At 34.8% G+C, this 27147-nt stretch overlaps 1 long non-coding RNA gene across 1 annotated transcript in view; it reads right to left on the reverse strand.

The window, feature by feature from the left end:
- The window catches only part of LOC140170678 (uncharacterized), a 157865-nt gene that overhangs the window by 47143 nt on the left and 83575 nt on the right, over positions 1 to 27147 (reverse strand). The window contains exon 3 of the long non-coding RNA XR_011861567.1: positions 8053 to 8225. This is a non-coding gene — a long non-coding RNA (uncharacterized lncRNA). The remainder of the gene's footprint in view (positions 1 to 8052; positions 8226 to 27147) is intronic.

Consider the following 27147-nt stretch of genomic DNA (forward strand, 5'->3'; position numbering starts at 1 on the left):
TCAGCAGTCAATTTGTCAAGTTTTGAAGCCAGTGTTACTAATATACACAATATATATATACTGTTTTCTTTATAAGGTATGAATAGGTCGAACCTTAGATGCCGCATTGAAAGTATAAAAATAATCACCAGATGTCAGGGTGGGTTATACCATTTATTTGAAATAGGGGTGTTTTTCAATTTTTTTTTTAGTATGAAAATATACCAACTTTGTATAGCTCATAAACCATATGGTAGTGCTCCGATTTCAACATCGACCACAGCATGTTGAGATGATACATTGGTCTTATGAAAAAGTTACATTTGAGCTTGGGGAAAACACATCTGTATATACAGTGTTGCCAGACATTTTCCTATTTTTCGAAATTCAACACAAATCTCACCTTAAGTTAAATGATGTGAAAATGAAACATCATCCTTTCAAGGAACATTTATTAGAAAGAGAGTTTTTATTCATATCAAATTTGATCAGTTATAATGGTCAGTGTTGTTCTAAACCACATGGGTGTTGCCATAATTGGGGTTTTATTGTGATTTGTGGATATTTTCAACTTTTTAAAAGTTATATAATAAAGAAAGAAACATCGACCTCGTCATGTTGATATGATACATTGGCCTTATGAAAAAGTTATTTTGATCGGGGGGGGGTAAAACATCAGTTTATACAGTGTTGCCAGATATTTTCCTATTTTTTCAAAATTCATCACAAGTCTCGCCGTAAGTAAAAAGATATGAAAATGAAACTTCACCTTCATATGGAACATATCTTTTTAGAAAGAAAGTTAATTTCATATTCAATTTGATCATCTGGGATGGTCAGTGTTATTCTAAGCCATATGGGTGTTGCCATAGCTGGTGTTTAATATGACAATATTTAGATATTTACAGCTTTTTACAAGTCTTAAAAATAGTACACACCTTTAAAATTATTGTGGAATGAACGCAATATTAAGGTTAAAAATTAACCTAAGAACACTTAGTATGTGAATTTAAATTTTAAATTTGAGTTCGGAAAATATTTCCTTCTATACAGTATTGCCAGATATTATCACATAATTCAAAATTCAACGTATGTTGAGCTTTTTTCAGTTTTTTTCCCCAGCTTTTTCAGCTATTTTTCAGTCTTAAAAATGCCAAAATACAATGGCATGCATTCCTAAAATAAAGATGTGAAAATGAAACATCGACCTCATCATGCTGAGATGATACATCGGTCTTATGAAAAATTTACATTTGAGCTTGGGGAAAAACATCTGTTTATACAGTGTTGCCAGATATTTTCCTATTTTTTCAAAATTCAGCACTAGTTTCACCTTAGGTTGAAAATGAAAGTTTATTAGAGAGAAATTTAATTTCATATTAAATTTGATCAGTTGTATAAATGGTCAGTGTTGTTCCAAATCACATGGGTGTTGCCATAATTAGGGTTGAATAGCGAGATGTGGTTATTTTGAACTTTTTACAAGTTTTAAAAATACCAAAATACCATGGTATGCATTCCTTAAAAAATATGTGGAAGTGAAACATCAACTTCACCATGTTGAAATGATACATATTTGGTCTTATGAAACATTTACACTTAAGCTTGGGGAAAACATATATGTTTATACAGTGTTGCCAGATATTTTCCTATTTTTCGAAATTTAACACAAGTCTCACCTTAAGTTAAATGATGCGAAAATGAAACTTCACCTTCACAAGGAAAGTTTATTAAAATGAAATTTACTTTCATATTAAATTTGATCAGTTGTATAAATGGTCAGTGTTGTTCCAAACCACATGGGTGTTGCCATAATTAGGGTTTAATAGTGAGATGTCGATATTTTTATAAGTCATAAGGGTTCAAATAGCGACGTTTTCACGTATTTTTTGTGGACCTAGAGCACATCAGACATATATTGAAATTTGCGATATAATACAAATTTTTATGGCAAATGATTAAAATTGATATTTTTGAAATTTAACAGATCTCAAAAGTAAATTGTATAAATCTAGTGATATGTACTTAAAGTGTATGTAGCTGGAATGAAAAGCCGTCCATATGAAAATTTGACCTTTCGTATTGAAGATATCGATTTTTTCACCAAATGGGGGAAAATCTATATCTTCACTATGAAAGGTCAAATTTTTCAATTAACATTAATTAATTGATTAGTGGTCGGCTTTTCATCCCAGCTACATACACTTTAAGTACTCATCATTAGATTTATTAAATTAACTGTAATATGTCAAAAAATAAAAAAATTCAATATGCATTATTTACCCTAAAATTTTTATTGTATCGCGAATTAAAAAAAAATCAAAATTATTTTATATCAGAAGGACATTCCTCGTATTCAAAATGCAATTTGGTATGTCTGATGTGATCTCAGGTCCAACAAAAATACTGTGCAAAGGTGGGTGACCAACCCCTTAAAATACAACACAGAAAACATCAAACATGTATACTTTAAAATATACATAAAAGCCATAATGTTTTTACCAATATACACATACTAGCTAGGCTAAAATAAATTAAAATAACATAAGATTGTTACATTGCAAAAAGATGCATATAAGAGTAAGATAATGTTTAAATTACGCCTACCCCATATTATTAAAGCACACATCCCAACTATACTTGCAAAAAAGATATGGGGAAGAAATGGGCAAAAAACTATATAGATCCAGCAAATGTCTCCAAAGATATGAGAATAGTCAAAGACAATAACGCACATAACCTTTTCACAGCCAGACAAATTAATGTCCAGTTACCTTTCCCGAGAGGAGCTCGCAGGAGAAGCGAAAGTATGAAGAAGAAATGACCATTGAAATGTTGCATGATATTGTTGCTAATTCTCTGTCATTCAAGCATCCCTGCTCATTGATGACATGAATTTGTATGAGCTTGTAAAAAGGAAGCAACTAAAATTAAGCTTTCAAGACTGAAGGACATTTATATGAACACTTTTGCAGATACTTGCAGGGTTAAAGCAAAATAAAAAATCACCAAATGTTGATAAGTTGTCTGAGGAAATATCCGTTTCAAGTAGAAAAAGAGGTCTACTGGGCACAGTATACCTATGACATGACGCCGGAGGGGGTTCTCCCTGGTTAAAGGTATACGGGGATGTGTCACGGTTTTGGGGGTACCTTAGCAATTTTGGTATGTCGATTGGTGGGTTTGCAGTGGAGACAATACACCAAATTGGGTGCATTAAGGCAAAAGTGCCCATAAAAGCGCCAAATTAGGACAAATTTGTGTGCTTTGTGGGTGTTTTTTGTGAAAAATTGGAATACTATAGCTGTAACTTTAATAAGGTGTCATTTTAAAATTGAAAATGCATCCACATTTCACTATTAACTCCATTTATAGTGGCATCATCCATGTGGTTTATTCATGGCAGCGATTTAAACAATATACATCCTAAAGTGAGACATACGTTGAATTTTGAATATATGTGATAATAACTGGCAATACTGTATAGAAGGAAATATTTTCCGGACTCAAATTTAAATTCACATACTAAGTGTTCTTAGGGTAATTGTTAACCTTAATATTGCGTTCATTCCACAATAATTTTAAGGATGTGTACTATTTTTAAGACTTGTAAAAAGCTGGAAATATCTAAATTGTCATATTAAATGCCAGCTATGGCAACACCCATATGGCTTAGAAATAACACTGGCCATCCCAGATGATCAAATTGAATATGAAATTAACTTTCTTTTTAAAAAGATATGTTCCATATGAAGGTGAAGTTTCATTTTCATATCTTTTAACTTAGGGCGAGACTTGTGTTGAATTTTGAAAAAATAGGAAAATATCTGGCAACACTGTATAAACCGATGTTTTACCCCCCCCAAATCAAAATAACTTTTCATAAGGCCAATGTATTATCTCAACATGACGAGGTCGATGTTTCTTTCTTTATTATAGAAATGCAAGTTGGTATTTTTATGACTTGTAAAAAGTTGAAAATATCCACACCTCACAATTAAACCCCAATTATGGCAACACCCATGTGGTTTATCTGGCAACACTGTATAAACTGATGTCTTACCCCGCCCCCAGATCAAAATAACTTTTTCATGAGGCCAATATATCATCTCAATATGACGAGGTCGACGTTTCTTTCTTTATTATAGAAATGCATTTTGGTATTTTTATGACTTGTAAAAAGTTGAAAATATCCACAAATCACAAGTAAACCCCAATTATGGCAACACCCATGTGGTTTAGAACAACACTGACCAATATAACTGATCAAATTTGATATAAATAAAAACTCTCTTTCTAATAAATGTTCCTTGAAAGGATGATGTATCATTTTCACATCATTTAACTTAAGGTGAGATTTGTGTTGAATTTCGAAAAATAGGAAAATGTCTGGCAACACTGTATATACAGATGTGTTTTCCCCAAGCTCCAATGTAACTTTTTCATAAGACCAATGTATCATCTCAACATGCTGTGGTCGATGTTGAAATCGGAACACTACCATATGGTTTATGAGCTATACAAAGTTGGTATATTTTCATACTTTGAAAAAATTGAAAAACACCCTATTTCAAATAAATGGTATAACCCACCCTGACATCTGGTGATTATTTTTATACTTTCATTGCGGCATCTAAGGTGTGACCTATTCATACCTTATAAAGAAAAAATCATATTTATAATGTGTATATTAGTAACACTGGCTTCAAAACTTGACAATTTACCTGCTGAAAAATGCAAAAATTGTGAAAATAGGCCTAAAATTGAAATTTGCCTGTTACCATGGCAACGGGGATATTTTTTCCGAAATTTATCCCATGTGTGTTAGTTTGAGGTTAAGGTCCATCAAATATGAAAGTATAAAGAAAATCTATTTTTGACCGTGGCAATTATATTCTCAAAAATAACAGATAGTTCCTCTTAAGTGGTGCGTAAACATCTCCTAGAATGCGTGCTCGACAGCTCGTATCACTGCTTAAGTACTTCCGCTGTGATGTTAAATTGTCGTATTACTAAGGGGTTGTTAAACATATGTTTGTATAACACTACTACTGTGAACGTAGGGATATCGGTATCAGGAAATCGTGTAATTTGGATTCAATTGAACATATCAATTTGCAAAATGCATTCTGATGTATATATTAACAAACGATCTGCTTATTCTAGTACATAAGACGTGATATCCTTGCTAATGTAGTAAGTAGAATAGTAGTGATTTGTTTCCTCTAAAAAAGCAATAACTGCTTGTCATGTGCCTTTCAAATATTGTTCATCATTGTTATCACCATATATTGCCATCAACCTATAAACCGTCTGTATTATATGTGACGTGGTATATGAAAAAAAACACTTCTGGGCAGGTTATCAATTTTAAAAGTGTTTTACATATCTTAAATAAAGAGATATTTTTCTCCATAACGCCGTTTTCCTCAATGAAATCGGACATTCCTAAGCGAAGATATTGAGTTCGTAAGTTATGGTATTATAAAATTGGAAATTGAGATATCGGCCTTTAAATATATTATTGATAATGTTGAGAGTAGGAATCACCTTGAAAAATGTCTCAAAAAATACAAGATGCCGGTTATATTCCGGTCTGAAACAAACCCAAATTGTGAAAAATGCACCCGGGCACATTTTTTGCTATTTCTCTATTTATGATCCTGCCCAAATGTGTCTCCTTTCGAAATACAGGGTGTCCCTGAAAGAGCTGTATCGTCAAAAACTGATTTTTTTGGGGTATTTTAACGCATAAACGAACATAACTAAATAACTGATGTGGTTGAGGAATATATCAGCTATCACGTACTTTTGACAATTTACCGCTCCGTTTTTGAAATAAGCGAATTTTACGAAACGGATTAAAATTATCTATCAATGACAATAGACGCCTCGTGCGCTGATAATGCGCGTGATTACTGATTAGCACTCCGAATACAGATCATCGATTGATATTTGAATCCGTGGAAAGGTTTAAAAAGAGGGAGTGTCGTAAAATTCCTATATTTCACGAACGGGGTGGTCAATTGTCAAAATTCAAAAAGTATGTGATAGCTGATTTATTTCTCAACCACGCCAGTTACTTAGTTATGTTTAATTAGGGCGTTAAGGGGTACTACACCCTCAGTAAATGTGTGTATATATTTGTGCATTTTACTCAAAAAATAACAACACGCTGGTAACAAAAGTTACGTATATTATTGGGGCAAGGAATCCACTTACTACGCCGGAATTTTAGTGACCCAAGACAAACAGTTCGCTATTTATGATAAGAAATAGGGTACCGCTAGGATGTACCTCATTTCCAATCATATATACTGAACCGCTTGTCTTGGGTCAATGAAGTTTCAGTGTAGTAATTTAATTCCTTGCCCCAATAATATACATAACTTTTTGTTACCAGTGTGTTATTATTTTGAGAAAAATGCAAAAATAGTCACAATTTACCACAGGGTGTAGTACCCCTTAAAATACCCAAACAATTAAGTTTCCGACGATACCACGTCATATATTTTTCTGATAACAGATTGAGAGGTGATATTTTTGTACAAGAAAGTCCGTTGTTACGACGGTCGCTACTCGCCCATTGCGAATCGGCATTATGCAAACAGTAAGCTCATAACATAAATCCTAATGTGACATCGCGTAAATAGTTATTACTTTTTCAACGTGATAATCGACACTGACAATCAACTGATTCAAAGTTTGTAGAGTTTCAAAAGTTTCCCATACCAGGCGTGGAGTTGCATTCAAATTGGAGAAACACGCCTATTCGTGTTGTTTTTGTTGTTTCTGTAATTCTGGATGTTTTGGATGTACTAATGCATGTTGCTACACGCCGAGTAGTACGATATCATATACAGTAGCCTCGTGTGTATATGATGAATTTAGTATTACTGTATTCCCTCATGTCAGCCTCAAAATAAAAGCATTGATCGGTAAAATTTGCCTAAGACATTTGAGACATAGTTATGGGTAAATTTACACTCACTGGACAGAGTAAAACGGTTAACGATTGCTGCTTTGTTTTCATAGGGCTGATTTCCATCTCAATTCAGCCATGCCAGATAGATCAAATGACTGTCAAATCTAATGCGTCTACATACTTACTACTTTCATGAGTAGCCCATTTCCTTCAAAAAATAATAAATAGATTTTCGCAGACCAATGAATAGATTTATTTTGCTAGATCACATTTTCAAATATATGGTTAATATCGGACTAAAGTCGGCAATAATGATATAGACCAAAAATACAATAAAAACATAAGGAAATTAATATAAAAACATTGCAACCAAGTATCCCTGGGATGGATGTTGCAACATCGGTACCGAGTGAGTACAGAACGAGAAATGGTAATAACGTAAATTTATGAAATTCGCCTGAGTAGATCAGATTATGTTACATTTTATCTAGAGCTAAAAAACAAAACAAAAACAAGAAAGAAACCTGTGTATTTTGGGCTTTTGTATTCATCAACTTATTATTATTATTATTATTATTATTATTATTATTATTATTATTATTATTATCATTATCATTATCATTATTATTATTATTATTATTATTATTATTATTATTATTATTATTATTATTATTATTATCATTATTATTATTATTATTATTATAATTATTATTCGTTTGAATTGGCAAGTATTTTACTTTAGGCAACTTTGCACCTCGTTTCCTCTTTTATCCAACCTATCAAATAGCGAAAAAGCAGTGATTTGCTATTAATTTCACGAAGTTTAACAAGAAGTTCTGTTATTGGTTGATTTTAGTTTTGCAGACAAAAAATGTTATCCTAATTTTTGCATCCAAAATACAGCAAGTAGCTACATGCAATCCCTAATAAACAAAAAGTTGTAATGTATATTCCGAAGAAATTTGTATGTACACGCTTTAACATAATACAGACGTTTTACATGCATCTGGGAGCATGACACAGATTTCTCACTATTAGTTTCACAAATTGACCAGACCATACATGCTAACAGCTCGTACTACATTTCACAAATAGCAGGATGTTTCTATCAGCAAACAAATACGTTTAGCAAACATTAAATGACTCACCTGTAGATCGCTGTCAATTGTACTAGAAGCTGACACCACCATCTACTACACACAGACAACTCTGAGATGATGAGTATATATAATATTCCACCAGTTCACTCTCTGTCTGATACTTCGTGTGTAAATGATCAGTTTGTAGCTTGGGACGACGGATGAAACCCACACTCCTTGCCCTAATAAAACAAATACAGAAAATCATGACAGAGTCATTATGCGTCGGTGATGTTTGTAATGCCAAAGGATAAGATGTTTTTTTTTTCCTTTTTACATTGTAAGAGTCTTTCTTAATCATTTAAAAGGGCATTTCGTGATCCACAGCCTCACCCCCCCTCACTTTTCTCAAAAACCTTCTTGCAGATTAAATAGCAAAAATATCGTCAAATTTGAATTTCGTTCGGGTATACCAGAACGAAATTACAACAGTGGCCTATGGAGCAGTGTAATACACATACTCATGGATAACTCGCAAACACAAAATCGGAATCAACTGAAATTTTGGGAATAAGCTTTTTTCGTGGATATCTACTGAACAATGTTATAAAAAGAGGATGATTGGATTACAAAATTCTCCTTTGGTATATCAGATTGTGTATAGTTCTTCTTATTCACGTCATATCAAGAACCAAAAGAAATACAGAATGGTTTTTTACCGTTCCATAATTTTATTCAATAATGAGCGATTATTGGGCCATCGAAGCATTCATTACATGAATCATTGCAATGTATACAACAACATAATAAGCAACAATGAATTGATTATCTTTGACCTATTTCTTAACCTCCAAATGTTAGTCATGGAACTAACAGATGCATACATGGCAAAAGCCTTAATATCACGTTTGGGAAGCCAATTTTCTTCAACCCACATTTTGAACAGTAGTGAGCATGACCGAGTGATCCAATCACAAAGACAAATATTTTGCAAACAAATCCGTATAGGGTGAGTAATTAGAAAGAGGAGTAAACTTCTGGGGAAAAACATACATGATACCCCCTCTCCCACATGTATCATATCCAAGTGATGTAATAAATATTGTATCAAGCATAATAGTTAACATTTCCATAGAAACAAAAATGTACGAATGTTCGGGGTACGATAGAAAGAGGCATCGGCACCAGGGGCGTTGCCAGCTTTCTTGGTCAAGGGGGCAAAATAAATATTTCGGGGGCAAAGACGAAAAGAATCCGATTTCATAATTTTGACCAGGTATTATCGGTGGGTTTTGAGAGAGAATGTAAAAGCTTAGTGCTCCCCGTAAGTTTATTGGGACAGTGTTGGTATTTTGCACACTTTTGGCGTATGATTGGGGTGAATTTTGTTGGGAAATGTGCTCCTTGCCCCCTTTTCTGTTCCTTTGCCTTCCCAATTTTCTCTTTCATTTTTTGTCAGATGGCACTTCACTCTTTCATTTTTTGTCAGGGGGGGGCATTCTGCCCCACCGGCCAATCCCTACCCCCTATAGCGCTAAAGGGCCAAATTAGACGTTGTCGTAAACATAATAAGCCACGTGTGTTACTTCTTAATCGAATCAACCGTATTACCATGGTTTGGGAAGATAAACATATATGTACTTGAATGAGAACAACGAAATCTACGTCAGGCTTATCTACTTAAACGTCCAATTGCATGAAAGATGTACAGCTTGAAAAGGTCGAACTAGAGACATTATTTGGGTATAAAGGATAATGCATTACCACAATTAAACCAAGTTTTAAAAGCTAAGTCCAGTTCACTTATAATAATAATGGCATTTCGTAATGGGCTAACATTCCCCTTTTGGGAGGTGCTGAAAGTTTTTAACCGGCATTACTGAAGGAAAAAATATTCCTTTATATTTGACTGAGAAAATTAACGGTCATAGCAAAAAGGTCTCTGACTTGTGATGATTTCAACATGTATCGATCGACTTTTAGCGCAACTATGCATAACAAAAGAAGCTAGTGACCACCGTTCTGAGTGCAATCGGATTAAAGATACGTTACACATTTTCGTCAATCAATCTTTATTGGAGCAGGATGTGTTTGCGTCAATTTCTATTTCCTGTGCTTTTCACAATCTTTGGACCAGGATATTGGCTGTCCGTCGCTAAACGCATTGAATTTAAGTTTTTCTGATAAATTTTAAGTGCTTTCATGGCACCTTTCCGGTTTATCTGTCAAATCTCGTATCTAAAAACGTGCCTTACAGGAATTTCTCATTGGACCTTCTTAACGCGACGTTAAGGCTTGTTCTTATAGCCAAAGATCACTTTTCTGCTGCAGCTCCAAAACTTTGGAAAGCTCATCCAGCGTTCGTTCTGCTAACAATTTTCGTCAGGTGAAGTCTCGCCAAAAGAATTTCTGTTTGCAAATTAATGTTGTTTTTGCTGGGTGCATCATAATGCTATTACTGTTAGCTTTTGTCATTTTGATAATTCCTGTTTTGTATCTTAAGATTTATAACGTGTATATGATACAATTTTTTATCTTGTACCTTAGGATTTACAATGTGTTTGATGTAATGTTTCTTGTGTGCTTTCTTATCAATTTAGCAGCATTTGTCTATTTTCTTTGCTGCTTTTAACTTTTCTGTAAGCACATTGAGTTTCCTTGTAGTATTATATGTGCCTTACAAACGTATTTATTATTAGTATAACAGCGCCAGTATGACTACCTGGGTGGAGTTAGACAGACGAGATAGATAAGTGTCTTGCCCAAGAACACGATGCAGAACGGGGTTAAAGGTCAGTACCCAGGTCACAGTTCAAGAAGAGATGATATACCACCAAGGCTAATCGCGGAAGCAGAAAGCCACGCATGTGACCTGTACCCACAGAGGAGAAAGAAACAGAGCGCGTGCAACCAGTCAAAGTCTCAGCATCACCCGATAATTTTGTATTTTACACTATTTTGGCACATGATCGGGCTGAATTTTGGTAGAAAATGGGCCTCTCTTTTCATTTGCCCTCCTGATTTTCTTTTTCATTTTTTTGTGAGAGGGGCACTTTTTTCTTTCATTTATTGTCAGGGGCACTCCGCCCTGCCACACCCTGCCCCCCCCCCACTGGCTACGCTACTGTCTATGGGACACGTTGCACAGTTTCCAAAATAGCCAAATGGCCATTCACACTCAGTTACACTCAGCGCGGTGTTTTTCACTATGCAGCCTTTCCGCCCAATAGAGCTACTATTATTTACGACCAGACCTGGCTTATAAATGTAATTGCAATTTGTGCTAACATATATAAATGGGAACTTAAATCGCAAGAATCATTATAGCAGAGTCCATTAAGTATTATGTTCTATTAAGATGTTGAATTTATTTCTCAACTATAGATCATAAAGATTATGTAAAACCTACAATATAGTGGTATTAATAACAACATAGAATATTGTAAGCTGTATGTTTAGCCAATATTGAAATTGATAGCATAACAGCAGCTTGGCAGATGTTACTTATCAAATTGATAGTCTTCATGGATCAAAAGGATTTCCATTCCAAAATTCAGCAGATAAGCTTACAGTTCAAAGGCTTACATTATGAATGAGATTTCAAAACATAGATGCTACTACTATAAATAAGAATCTAATGTAAGCCCTCCTGATATATTCTCCCTCATTAGGCTCCATCTATTGATCGCGTTTATTATATCCTCAGATAAAGCAACCTTAAAGGTCATAGTACAATATTTCATTTCATTTATTTAGATCAACATGAGAAAAAGTATGCTCATGGTTAGTGTTGCTTTATTATTCTCTAGACAATTTAAATTGACTCAAAAAATGTAAAAAGCTTGTCATAAATGACAATCGGTACATTGCATGTCATTACTTTTAATGTGACAGGCAAAGACGATGAAATCATCTCTCCTTTGGCTTTATACTTGACTGAAAAGGATGTAAAAGCCCTGGCAGATGATATGTCATTAATGTATACATCATTATTATAAGAACAATTGAAACTGACGGACAGCAATATTGATTTGCATTTAGCATAATGCCAGCTTCACTCGAAAACATGACATCAGAAAACATTTTAACTATAAATTCACAAATAGTTCCTACTTATTGCATAATATGAAAACAAAACAGGACCAGATATCAACTTTTTGCATGCATAGTATTACTAAAACTTTCAGAAAACATTCTAGAACTTTTTGCCGTAGAGACAGCAGGCTCAAGATTCGTGGATTTATATCAAACAATTACATTGAGCTATTGTGCTTGCAGAGAAGTTACAAGCATTTCAATAGCGGACACCGAATTTGTTGATATGATGAATTAGCCTATGCAAAGAGAAAATATATTGCAACAAGCGGAACAAAAGATATCTAAACACATTTTATTCAGTCAATCTTTATTGAAGCATGAAGTGTTTGTTTCATTTTTTCTCTGTTCTTTTCACACTGTTTGGACCAGTATGTCTACACCCTGACAAAGTGAGACAAAGGAGAAAAAAATTGTCTTAAGAACACAAGAACACAATACGTTGGCCCTCATGGTGTTGAAATCATGCGTCGAATACATAACATTTAGGCTATCGTGCTCTTTACAATTCAGTGACATGAGTAAAGGAATTCGAGTATATAGTATGGAAAATCAAGAGTACTTGTGTCAAAATGAATCCACTATTAACTGAGATTAACAACTTATACTGACATGTATGATTTAACCAAGTTTAGCTTCGAGAGCTATGGACAGTTCATTTGTAATATCGTAAAACCCCGTCTACAAGCATATAGAGTGCTTCTGATGAAAGCTACATTAATCCAGGCACCATTATGGAGTTCGAACAAATAAATTACGAATCCAACCATATGCAAACAAGTATTATTTTAAGACCAATCTATTGTATTGGTATATTTACGATTGCTTCGAATTAATTTAGCTTTCATAAAAAACACTATTATATGCTTGTAGACGGGGTTTTACGGTATTTGTTTAGTAAATTGATTAGTGTTTTTGTTTAACAAAACAAACAATAAATACATAATAAGCATGATAACGAACAAACAAAATGCCTCGAGAGACATGTGCTAAAACTAAATTAAATAAATGTAAGCGTCCTCATTCCCGATGCGAGCAAGCAAAATCAGTCGGAACTCGGAAATATTAAATTTTCAGTTTCCTATAGGAAAGTGGCATTTACAAAGCTGCATTTTGCAGAAATTCCCATTGAAATTGAACAACCAGTTCCAAAGATATGAGCAATTAAAGAGTTTCCAAAACAAAAGGAAATATATCCTTTGTTTGGCTATATATCAAAATCAATATTTCCGAGTTCCGGCTGATTTTGCTTGATCGCGTCACATATGTGTGCGATAAATTATCTGGTATCAGTTTACCGAGACTATTCCGGTACCAGAGACTCGACAAACTTCGGAACCAGAGGCTGATTTGCTATCATTGTTCGTAAACGTAGAAATGATCAAAACAAATGTCTAACTACAACTTCCTCCGTATTACACTGCGCTGCATAACTGGAAAAGGCAGATGCTTACCTTCCGTTTCCCGGAGCTCAATAGACTACATTGCCCTTTGGAGCCAAATAAAAACACTATCGCTTCAGGAGACAGCTCAATGCAATGTTTCCGTTTACAGATCCACAAGGGTCCGACATCAAACCCAGTGAATGTATTTATTGTACAATGACTCCTTAACCGGCGCCAAAATAAAGACAACGTCTAAAATCACTGTGTTTTTAGTAAAACCGAGAAAAACATTGCTTTTGAAGTCCAATCAATAACTACTTTTCTCCCCCAGTGTATCACGAAGTACAACATACTGTTAACTGAACAATGCTTAATATAACTGCTGCCACGAAACAACCTATAGTGCACACTTAATAAGGTTAAGTTTCAAAAGTCTAATTGCTAGAATTTACATTAAACACACCTAAACAGAAACAATGCAATTTGAAAGCAGCAGCTTAATCAGCGCCAATATTGCAACATCGAACAAACAACTATACAAACATCCATCCCCACCATACCAGACCCCCGTAGGCAATGATGATAAAGTACCTTGCCCAAGGACACAACACGTTGACATAAGTGGGGTTCGAACTCGCAACCTATGGATTATGAGTCGAGCGTCTTATCCACGCGGCTACACGTGCTCCTCACCATAATTTGGTGGTTGTCAAACAACTATGGGTCGTTAAACCCATTAATAGTATTTCAACATGTCAATTATGATTTTTGTGTAAGTGCAGCATTTTGTCCATGCAACCTGATGATTTTTAAATGCGTCGCAAAAAATCAATATATTATAGTCTATGAAGTATATATTATGTTCTACTAAGATGTTCACGTAAAGATGAAGCCCCACTTTTGGTCTAAGTTCCTTAGGGAATTAGTCAAGGTTAAAATGTATCCATGTAAATTCTGTTCTGTCTATCATCAAAGTAACAGGTGTAAGTCAGTTCTTCACAGAAGAACTGGCTAAGCGGGGCTTCCTCTTTAATTTCTCAACATTCAACAACATTTCTCAAGATTATGTGATCCCAACGAGATAGCGGTATTTGTAAGAACATTCAAGTTAGATGTTTAACAAATATGGAATTGATAGCATAACAGCAGCATGGCAGATGGTGCTGATTCATGGATCAGAAGGATATCCATTCCAACATTCATCAAGTACAGTTCAAAGCCTTATTATTATTAATGCATAAAACATAGATGGCAATATTATAAATAAGACTCGTAAGTAAGCCCTGATGATATATTCTTCCTCATTAAGGCTCATGCTCTTAATCGATTAATGATGTGATATTTTCTTCAGAAAATCCTCAGAAATTGAAAGCTGAAAGGTCATGGCCATTTCATTTTAGAATTCAAACTTAAATTCAGATCAATATGAGAAAGCGTAGGATTAGTACTGCTTCATCAGTCTATCAACAGTCTATAGACAATTTAAATTGACTAAAATTGAAGAACGTTAAATAGAGATATTTTAAAAGCTTTTGATTGCTTTCGATGTGATAGGTAAATACAATGACATCATAGCTGGCAGATTTATGTCATTAAACTGTCTACATATCATTATACATGTATAGGAACAATTGAAACTGAACATCATATGTTGAATTGCATTTCCCATAATGACAGATTCACTCGAAAGAATCCGCCTATTAGGGAGCATTAAAGTCACTCGGAAATAACGAAAAGAGTTAAGTTTCTGTATGCACAGTTTTAATACAAAACTTTCTTGAACTTTTTACCGTAGATGGCAGCACTTTCAGAATCCGTGAAATAATATGTTTTTTTGTAAACACCGTGGGTTTATTTCGATTATTGCCCTTGTAGAAACAAGCATTTGAACAGGCGAACACTGAATTTAACAAATTAAAATTTAGCCTATACAACAAGCTGGTCAAAAAGACAAAACACTTCAGTCAATCTTTATTTAGAGGTTAATAACTTTGCATCGGGTATTTGGAGGGTATAGTGAAAAATCTAAACTTTACAAGATAAGACAACATTTTCCCATTCCAAAAATCGAACATGCTAACAAAAATGCGTATCACAATCTGTGCAACTTATGGTAGCGCGCAATCCAAATACGACGGCAGTATCCACAAGATGGCGGATCTCGCGGAAAAGGCTGACGGCCTCTATATCTCCCCCGGATCAAGTGGGCACAGAACGGCTAGATTTGCCTTCAAAGAGTTCATACTCCAACACAATGGAGAACTTACGGAACATTTTAAAAAGAAAGCTTTTTTAAGATGATAACGCCTGATACCACACATACAAGGTTTAATCCGCATTCTCCTCAGGCATCGGAACCAGGTCGAATAAACACAGATCAGGCGCCCAGTCAGGGGTAAATTACGTCACTGTACTGTACAGCAGTTATAATAAACATATTCACACAAAGTAAAGCTTTAAAAGTAGATAAAGGAAAAAAAATAACAAATATACTGTGTCAATAAAGATGTCAATAAAGATGTGTCTGACGAAGATGTATTGTCTTTTTGTTACGCATGTTGGAATCTGTTCTCTTTGTACAGGCCATAATGTCACTTTTTAAATTCGATCTCTGGTAACTTGCAGAGGCCGCAGCGGACACAACGACGTAAGCAAAATGTGAAGATTACGATATTGCATCTGTTAAAACCATATGTTTACCCAATTTAGCTCTTTTCCAAGTGTAAAGATTTACTGTTCTAAAGTACACTGTCAAATTTGTCTGCGCGGTTTGTAATTCGCAAGATATATCAAAGGCCACCATCAGACCAATGGATAAGAAATTGCTTGTAGTTATCCTCCGGATATCTGATATTTTCTTTAATATACAATGTGGTAATCAGTGACACATTTCCTTTCAAGTCTAGGTCTTTATGTAGAAATGTGTGGGCTGGTCATGTCGTGCATTATTCTCGTTTTACCTGGCAGAAATTGAAATCTTTGCGCACTGAAGTCAGGGATATTTTATGGTAAGATCTGACAATGTCTTTACTTCTGTAACTTTATTTTTGATTATTCTTAATGAACTTATTTGGAGTTGACTTGAAAATACATTGAAATAAGCACCAAGATCAGTTTAAAAAAAATCACATTTGCTTAAGTTTCATTCTGCTTAGTAGAGCAAATATTGAGAATACAGGGTGATCCATTAAGCGGAGATGAGTTTTGTTGTGTGATGACCAAAAATCCATATTCTTCATAATACATTGGGTTTTGTTGTCTGGTGACAAACAACACATATTAATCTTGTTCTATGTTAATCATTTCTGCTCTATTTGGTTATCAATGTTCCAAAATGTAGAAAGAAAGTATGAACAACGTACACAAAACCCCGCATAAAATGGGTCAAAATGTAGTAATTAACAGTCACTTAATTAATTAATAGGTTGCATAATGTTAAAAACTGTTTATATCATGAAATAGATCTAGTATCAAGGATACTATGTATGCAATTGTGGTTCATGCTACTTGTACTTTTCTAAATACTGCATTTCAAAGTAGCTCCCTTTTTGGCATTTTGTGTGTGATTCCTATGGTGTGCGATGTCCTCCGATGCGATGTCCTCCGATCCCGCGTAACCTACCCGGACATTTCGATCCCCAACTCGTTCGTTACTAATCTATAAATTGTCTTAAATGAAAGAGGAGAGTATGCTTCGATTATATGTATAAATAAATACTTATGCCATTGACCACTATACAGAAAAGGATAGGAACTATGTAGATAAATATCATCAAATTTAAGTTTAATTGAATAGCAAGATTATTACGATTATGTCAAAAGCAACATTTTGAAAGTATTTGCCGACGGAAAAATACTTATCGACGGAAATGTTTACAATATAATCACAAAGTTGAACAAAATAGACAATTTTGCGCCTTTGCATTCAAATGTACAGGACGACCTGTGTAGAAGGTCACTTCGAGACTTATTTCCTACAAGCTGTTATGGCAGCGCGGAGGTGGTCGCGTGCGTATTTATAAATTTGGTCGAAACATACCGATGACTCTATTTACATCTTATAAGTTTACAGTCTATATTCGTAGGAAACACAATTTAAAAAAAAAATAACCCTAAATCAATGATGAGTGCTATAGTTTATACGTATTTGAATGCGTATTCAACCCTGCATATAACATTATGAGCAGCGGTTGAGAAATGTTGTATTTTTCATCGAGCCAAATAACTGTAAATGTCCATTTTATCAATTGTTTTAGAAGATAAAAATATTGTAGATGAATACTGCACATTTATCTCTATAATATACATTTCAAGATCATTGATGATCTCAACTTTTAGAAAGACCGATGGAATGGTACCAACTTGTTCAAACGCCATTTAATCCGATCTGCGATTTCATGCGTATTCGGCACTCTGTCAAACTCATTGCGATGTATTTAAGGTATAGCTTGCGAGGTGAAAGTAATTTTTTGAAATATTAGTCCTATTAAGTTCATATTTGGTCACAATGATACTCAGCTGAAACCAATTTGAAAAATGGGTGAAAGAAAAATTCTGCGCATACTCCGCCACTGAGTAGGGACATGTGTGCATTTTCATGCAATATTTCATGCACAGGGGCGGATTTAGAGGGGGCGCACCCGGCGCGCACCCCCTCTATTTTTTCGAGCGGCGCCTATCTTTGTGTATCATTTGCAGAGCCTTACTTTGTATGGGCGCCGAGCCGCCACGGCAGCGGCGGTGGTTCGGCGCCCCCTCTATTGCAAATTCCTGGATCCGCCCCTGATGTATGAGTTTTTCATTTTCATGATTAACAATTTTTTAACATAATACCGTTTAACTTTAGAAAACCAGCTCTGTACTTTCATCGAGTTGTCAAAAATGATAATTCAATTAAATGGATTGCATTTGAAATGAAAACCTATATTCAAATATATTTTTTATTATTATTACATTTTACAGAAACTGTAATTGTACGCACCTGTGTGCATTTTATGCATTTTTGCAAAGTTTGTATTCGTTTTTGCGTTCTGATATAACATTATTTAAATATAATGCCATAAACTTAATGACAGTAGTGAACCTGATGTGTAGTTTCATGGATCTGTATGTAATAAAAAATAATGACAAGTCAATTCAATAAATTTACATTTACCCTTCTCAATAACTCAAACAATGTTCTTTTCTGATTAACTAAAACATAATACCGTTAACAAGACATTAGTGAATCAGACGTGTACGTGTACTTTCAACAAGTGATTGACATTTTATATGAAACCTACCAAGAAACCGACAACAAGTTGTCCTTACGATGATAGTACGTCAACATTTGGCAAAATTAGATAAATTAGATAGATAAGATCCCATTGAGCGATGTACTGTTTCTGCTAGTAATGTCCAATGACACCATCGCTGCATTGTGATGAAAGGTTGATGGTCTGCTCCAACTTCTGATCCAACTGCTGAGAAGCGCCCGGGTTTGTCCTTAATTGAGAAGGAACGTCCATCTGAAAAGTGACTATAAACTGTTGGGGCTGTTTCAGGTAGGTTTCTTGCATCCTCTAGATACACTGTACCCCATCGTAGGTAATTAGTGGAATCCCAAGCAGCAAACAGCTTCAGGACTTGACTTTGCTTGACTTGATAGTTGAATGGATTCCATCGTTGATTAGGGCTCTTTTGACTTTAACCTGAATTATAATAAGGGCGATACAAATGGCGAGTTCACAACATTGGTTATATATATAGTGCATAGTACTTCAACACAGATCATCAATGATCTAGTAAAACTATTTTCAGGGTAAAAGTTGGGAACCTGATGGTATAGCTGTGGTACTGTTTTAGAGTTGTATCTCTTTGACATTAATTAAGGCAAATTGTTTATTTACACTATTCTTGCTTTAAAGTTGACATTAAAGCATGATTGAAGCCACCCAAAAATATGACCATGATGTGTAAATGAACAATTCTAGAAGGATTACGTGTGCTGACCAGTTTATCTTGTGATGTCTCTTGGCACATGCTATACTTGGTCTTGTTATATGAAACAGCTTCAGAACTTCAGATTTTAACCTGAAATGTAAAAAGAAAATGTCGCTTCAAATAACAAGTCGATTTCACAAGTTCACAACCGCAACCTTGAAGTTTTTTTGAAGATAAAAAGGACAATTTCGTGATGGCCATTTTGAAATTCAGGATGGCTGTCCACCCCCTACTGCGTCCAAATCTAACATAGTAGTATTTTGGGGTTCCTTGACCCTGAAAACATATGTTTAGACACCAACGTCCGGTCTCTATGAACCTCTAGAGCTGAGATAAAGTCAAAATTAGTCAATTTGGCGGCCATTTTGAAAAGCGCCCTCATTAGAAAATCTATTCATATTCTAAGTAGTTTCTTCGGGTTCCTAGACCCTGAAAACATATGCATAGACACCAAAATCATATCTCTATGAGCCTCTGGAGGTAAGATATACTCAAAAGTAGTACATTTGGCGGCCATTTTGAAAAGCGCCCTCTACAGAAAAAGTTAGGCATATTGAGATTGATCACCCAAGTTTTTCTGAAAGCCCTTGACATATGCAACAATAAAATAATGGTTGATTGGGTAAAAGAGAGATGGCCACGAACTCCACCATAGAGCCAGGAGTACAACACAATGAGACCAAATTTACTTCTATATGTTATGTAATTCTGTAATTAATTGAGATTGAACCATAAAAACCTATTCACACGTAACAAATCCCCTATATTTGATAGCCCAGTTCACGACATGCGACCAAATAGCAGTTATTAGTTCAAAAGAATTTCTGAATTAACTGAATTTTCCACGAGTGCAAGCTAACAACTCACGTACAAATAGGCATAACACACTAGCACCTCATCGGTCTTGACTGTTGTGCAAAAGCACATTAATGATCTTTATGTAAATGCTATATAGCAAATTGCTAGAAGATTGCTAGAAAATTGTTTAAATACAAATCCTTCCGAAACGTGACTGACTCCTATCAAATTGAAGTTGATCTATTATATCCATGATATCAGAAAGAGCGCAATCAATTTGGTAAAAAACAAGTATGAGAATTTAATTACATTTGCTTAGCGATGAGCAGTCAAATCCCAAAATTTATTTAGCTTGGCAGTGTAAACGACAAACAAAATACATAATGTGCTTTTACAATCTTCAACTGAAACGCATCAGTGTTATTTTAATAAATTTCTACTCGTATAGCAATAATATATACATTTTCGCGGGGAAAATGTAATTGATGTTTGCAATAATAACTTTAAAATAGTGATTTGATTAAGGTGTTTAATGGGGTATTGTATTTGAAATCCATATTCCCTTATGGAAGACATGACCTTAAGGGATCTAAAATGAGCGTTTATTGCGTTTCGACAGTATTTTTTGTGGGACATGAGAGCGCCTCAGACCTATCGAATTGCATTCTGAATACGTAGCATGTCTTTCTGATATCAAATAATTTACATTTTTGAAAATCACAATATAATACAAATTTTATGACAAATTATAAAAATTTGATATTTTTCAAATTTTTGATATATAACAGTCCTCGAAGTAAATTATATAAAGCTAATGACATATGCTTAAAGTGTATGTAGCAGGGAGGAAAAGCCGACGGTCAATTGAAAATTTTGACCTTTCATATTGAAGATATGGATTTTTTTCCCAAAAAGACCTAATTTTTTTTGGTGTTTTGGGAAAAAAATCCACATCTTCAATACGAAAGGTCGAAATTTTCAATTGATCGTCGGCTTTTCATCCCACCTACATACACTTTAAGTATAAATCATCAGATTGATCAAGTTTACTTCAAGTACTGTTAAATATCAAAAATATCAATTTTTAATGATTTGCCATAAAATGTGTCTTAAATTGCGAATTTCAAAAAATCAAAATTATTTGATATCAGAATGACATTCTTCGTATTCAGAATGCAATTCGATATGTCTGATGTGCTCTAATGTCCCACAATAAATACTGTCCAAACGTTCATACCCCAGCCCTTAATCATCCACACAGTGACTGTATTTTAAATGCCCGAATGGATGACTCCATTTAAAATATAGGTCAACACCCAATGTGTGGGAGATTAAGGTTGTGTCTTTTATATGGGGTTTCATATGAAATAGCCTAATTATCCTGCATAAATCCAACGAAAATAAACTTCCAATTAATTAAACAAACATAAAAATATATGATGTACTAGTTCAAAGAAGGTTGATGTGGCTTTTGTTCCTTGCCCTTTATTGTGTGTGTTTTAAAATCCAAACATAGGAAGTATACATGTCTAAATAATCCAGATATTTCAAGCACGTTTTTAATTCTATCTGCAAGTATTACGTGCCTAGAGAAGAGCCGTATTTTCTAGAAAATTGGCGCCAAGGTTGTTCCACTGAGAACAACCAAACAGCTCACCTGATTAAAGAAGAGAGTATCATTATCTTACAGTAAACGATTTAAAATTAAATTAAATGCCTCTTTAGAGTTTCAAGCATTCAATCTATGTTTTACACTCTAATTTGCCAAATAATTTTGTAGTGTATATCATAATTAAAGCAAATTTGGGTAGCAAAATTATGCCCATACGGTGACAACATAACCGACACACAGAAAAAATAAGGGGTCGAATTGACTCGATTACTGGAGTCGAAATGTATGAGTACTTATACAGGGTGCCTTGATGCAGCCATGAACAGTATGCTTCGACTATATTTATAAATACCTTTTATAAATACGCACTTGACCACCTCCTTTCTGACATAACACCTTGCAGACAGTAAGTCTCGAAGTGACCTACATAGGTGGTCTTTCTATACATTCAAATGCAAAGATGGAACAAAGACTACTGTGCAGCAATATAGTCTATTTTGTTCAACCTTGTGATTATATTGTAAACGTTTCCGTCGTTGAATTTGTTTTCCGTGGTCAAATACTTTCAAAATGTTGTTTTTGGAATCCCTATGTGTAATAATTTTGCTATTCAATTAATACTTACATTTTTTTATCTACAGGGTTCCTATCCTTTTCTTTACAGTGGTCAATGCATTAGGATTTGGTCACGCTTGCTGGTCTTGGTATGTCTTCCCCATGGGTCATATGCGTTTAACACCAACATTTACTTTATGTGCCAAAATTCTAATTTCCGCAAATTGTCGCAGAAAGTCCTTTTTTCTCAGTTCATTGGAATGGACTTCCTCAAACAATGACCATATTATGTATTAGTCTACCGTAACATACCGTATTTTGCCACCAAATTGACTGTTTTCACCATTTGTACAAATATTTTGTTTGTCACAAAGTTAGAAGTGGTAGATCAACCGTCATTTTAGACTCATTACTCATATACTTGTGCGAAAGGTAATACAATTTCATAAAATTCTTTGAACCAATTACAAAAGGGGTTACTAATTAGTGACGGATTTCTTATATGCGATCCAGTAAGCTTAGCACCTGTTTATCAAGTGCATCATTATCAGCTTGTTTAACTTACTTTAGAGTTGACTAAGTATTGTTGGTCGAAGCAGCCATTTTCATCATCCAAATCAATATATATCAATTGAAAAATATTCACCTTGATGTTTTGCAGAAGTTCAGTCTACAAAAGTGATGTCGTTTCATCCCCCTTTACAACATAACTCAAGAACTACAGAATATACAAAAGTCTATATGATATTTGAATTCTTCTTCACGCTCGCCATGCATTGATCAATGCAATTTTTGCCAATGGTAGTGAGCTTTGAACGACCATATCGCAACAGTTTAAAATAGTTCACTAACCTTAAACCTTATTGATTCTGCATGAATTTCAGTTTCAAATCCTTTTTTACAAAGACCATAACGTCATTGTCGGCCATTTTCCTAAAAGGCTACGTAGGGAACGTTTGTCCTCATATTTCCACACATATATACCTTCTAAGCAATACACTCTTCAAATCCCGACGACTCTCGTTTGGGTTCATTTTAATGATAACCAAATTACACTACTCAAAAAATGTCAAAAACAGCATTAACAATTTAAATCAGATGGATATCATTTCATTCAGTAATGTTCAGGCACAATTAACCTTCCAATTACTGATTATTGAAGCCCCATGACATTAAAACACTTTAGCCAGCGAGAAACGACATAATGCAAAATTGAATATTCCGATTCTGATCAGTTAATTATTAGTAGTGAATAGTATTGTGCAACTATAGATGTAACTTTAAATGCAGGATTTGAGATGAGACTTCTTTATTGGTTAAATATCCCGATGCGATTTGACAGACTACATAGTAAGCATGTAAGTTAATGTACTAGATGTAAATTGTAATAACCTAATTTTGCTTGACAAGATACAGTTTCTGCTTGGTCAAATCGCATATTCATTGCTGTCTTATTGTTTTAGTTACATATCACCACTTATCTATGTGGAACACAGCTTGCTAAATGGGTTTGTATCTGCGTTTTAAGTAGTTTTCCCGATGGATATTTAGTTTCAAGGCTATCGGAATACAACTTCAGAATGAGCCAATAAGAAATTCATCACGTGCAATCAACATGATCAGTAACATAGGCAACAATATGTCTGATGTTAATAATTAGTTGCAAACTCGTTCTGCATTTTTAGCTGTTTGATACCAGTGTTGTGCCAACCATTTATTTTATTTCAGAAAATCAATTCTGTGGAACCCATATTATTTCAAAATTATATATTTCAGGATTAACAATGACCAATGTGTCAATTTACCATACCCTTATGGACAAAGGTTATCTTGAAGCTAAATACACTCAGACACTGAGCAATAAGCAATTGACTTTTGTCCAATGAAGAAGAGTGTTTTACCTAACCAAACAGAAAGAGCTTTTCCTTCATTGGGCAAAATATCAATTGCTCATCGTTCATGGACTTAGCTTAATTTAATACCTTGCTTTTATTTTCTGCCTTCTGCAACATAAATTCTGTACACTTTTGCATTATCAATTGGCCCAATCAACAACATTGTTAGAATAATTTCACCACGCAAAAACATCGAGGGGAATTATTTGCAAAGCTCCATTCTGATTGGTGATTAAAATGAAGATATCATGTAATTGACCAATCAGAGGCAATGTTAGATCGACAGGTAGTGCTCAGGGGGTTAATAGCTGTCAGACTTTACAATGAAACGTGAGATGGATTGACCTATTTCTCACGGGAAAAAAATCATCTTTGACTTTTTATATTTACTCCGTATCTATATTAAGTTTCCTTTTACTTAGTGCTCCTTCAAAATATATTTGATGACATCATTTATCTTACTTTACAATTCTCTTATACGTGTTCACCTAGTAAAACTGATTGTGTGGCAATCAAAATGAGTATATTGATAGCTACCAAAGTGGATTTACTTCCTAATCCTTAACGGTGTCATGAGATAACACACAAAGGGCTTTTTGGCGAGTAGAAACGGAAATAAGGAAAGAATATAGAAAGAAAACAAACACATTTTGCCCCCATCGGGATTCGAACCAGAGACCCCTTGCATGCCAAGCACCAGGTCGGCAACCGGTAGCCACTGGTCTTTTGTTGGTCCGGCCAACGAAACCGTTCCTATATATCACTTAGGGTGATTGTGTCATTACATCACTTGAGATGTACGCTTTATTTTATTTCACTAACATACACAAACACACACCACACACAACGACCACACCCCCATACACTCCACCCCCCACCCAACGTCAACAGAAAGAAAAGTGAGAGGTAGTAAATACTTAGATACCCACTTTCATCATTGTCCAACCGCTTGATAATCAGCGCAAAGTCGCACGCACAAAACGTAATGGCCATATCCTATTATTTATATCTGATACGGTTGTTCAATTGACAATCGTAGCTAATATATAGACTTGATCCACCAGTCCTTCAACTGCCTACGCACGGTCATCGGGTTGTGCTGGCAGGTGAGGACTGGTAACGATTGCGTTCGAAAATTGGAGCATTTATTAGCTCATGAATAATTAATTAGTTCTTATCACGTGGTCACAGCATCTCCTTTTAAGGATGTTATAATTTATTATGAATGAAATATTTGCATTGTTTACTATAAATCATGACATTTGACATGAAATTATAAATAAATAAACAAATTTGCACTGCCTGAATATTTATTCATTCTAATTTCACACATCATTTTCCAGACCGTTTTCCATGCATTTTTGAGTTGTCACTCGTCTCCTCATGCTTTAGCTCTTTGACTTGCAAAATATGCATTGTTTTTCCTTTTTTCCTTCATCATTTATACGCACGTGGGAAAAAAAAAAAAAAAATATGTTGATTGTAATACAATATTTCACTTTTTTTACTGTTTATTTTATTAATTGTTCAACTTGATTCACGTGTATTTTGTTTCTATGACCAGTGTGTTTGTTTATAGGGGGCTGTCATTTTCTTCGAAAGGGGGTGGGTCATGAATATACTGGGATCATAGAATTTTTAGACCAAAAATAGAGGGGGTTATAATTTTTACCCCAAAATAGAATAGAAGGCTGATGACACAAAATTTACGCTCAATTTACGCAATGTACGCTCAAAATGTACGTACAATCTTTAGTTAAATTCAAAATGATATATAATTCAAATTTTTTGCCCGCTCCGCGCACCTTCTTTACGCTTTTTTAACCCTATGATCAAAATTTTAACACGCTCCACACACTTTCTTCACATTTAAGTTTTGTATGCCTCGCGCCGTACTAGTTCCGGTGATGAATAATTTGTCGTCAGTCTGTGTAGGCGGGAGGGGGTCATAAAACTTTTTGACTCGAGATAAGGGAGTCGTAAAAAAATTAGCCCGCGATAGAGGGTCATAAAAAATTTACTTAGATTATACCGTTTGTAAGTCATGTATAAATGTGCAGTTGGGAGTGGGCCTAGGACTACGGTACGGGATTGGTAGTCAGTATAGTGTTACGGTACGGTAGTCACAATGTTACGCAACTTACGTCACACAACTTACGTGACGTAACTTACATTGCGTTGTTAATTTACGCAACGTGACACCCCTTTACGTTGCGTAACTTATGTTGCGTTGCGCAATTTACGTTGCGTTGTTAAGTTACGCAACGTAACTTACATTGAATAACTTACGTTGCGTAAACATACATTACGCAACTTACGTCAAACAACTTACGTGACGTAACTTACGTTGCGTTGCATTGTTAATTTACGCAACGTAACGTAACTTACGTTGCATTGCGTTGTTAAGTTACGCAACGTAACTTACGTTATGCAACATAACTTACGTTGCATTGTTAATTTACGCTGTGAAATTACGCAACATAACTTACGTTACGCAACGTAACTTACGTTGCGTAACTTACATTGCATTGCATTGTTAAGTTACCCAACGTAACTTACAAACGTAACTTACGTTGCGTAACTTACGTCACAATGTTACGCAACTTACGTTCTAATAACGGTAGGTACACAGCTAGGCTGTAGACTACAGCAAGTCATGCAAGTGTAACACCATGTGACCATGCATACATAACGATACGATGTGTGTATAATAGGTCCAATCTTAGACTAATGTGTGTATGCGTAGACGTAGACTACGAGCTACGGCAAGTATAATGCCCTGATCGACGGTACGATGCATGAGGGCCCAGCCATAGACTACGGTAAGTGTAATGTCTAAATG

Source organism: Amphiura filiformis, chromosome 15 (assembly GCF_039555335.1).
Source record: "Amphiura filiformis chromosome 15, Afil_fr2py, whole genome shotgun sequence".
Classification (NCBI taxonomy): Eukaryota; Metazoa; Echinodermata; class Ophiuroidea; order Amphilepidida; family Amphiuridae; genus Amphiura; species Amphiura filiformis.